Source organism: Piliocolobus tephrosceles, chromosome 7 (assembly GCF_002776525.5).
Source record: "Piliocolobus tephrosceles isolate RC106 chromosome 7, ASM277652v3, whole genome shotgun sequence".
In the NCBI taxonomy this organism is placed as follows: domain Eukaryota; kingdom Metazoa; phylum Chordata; class Mammalia; order Primates; family Cercopithecidae; genus Piliocolobus; species Piliocolobus tephrosceles.
The window spans coordinates 41,606,307-41,606,534 of NC_045440.1; the positions used below are offsets into that span (position 1 = coordinate 41,606,307).

At 58.8% G+C, this 228-nt stretch overlaps 1 protein-coding gene across 3 annotated transcripts in view; it reads left to right on the forward strand.

The window, feature by feature from the left end:
* HGSNAT (heparan-alpha-glucosaminide N-acetyltransferase) overlaps nt 1–228 on the forward strand; it is a 56,599-nt gene that overhangs the window by 40,932 nt on the left and 15,439 nt on the right. The gene's annotated exons all lie outside the window — the stretch shown is intronic.

Here is a 228-nt window from a genome sequence, read left to right on the forward strand (position 1 = left end):
TTAGATTGCCACAGACTGCTGTGTTAGCAAGGAGGGAGGCTCCGTGGGCGTGGGACCCTCCCGGCCAGGTGTGGGATATATTTTCCGGTGTGCCGGTGTTATAGCGCAGTATTGGGGTGGGAGTTACCCGATTTTCCAGGTGTTGTGTGTCTCAGTTCCCCTGGCTAGGAAAAGGGACTCCCTTCCCCCTCGCGCTTCCCAGGTGAGGCGATGCCTCGCCCTGCTTCA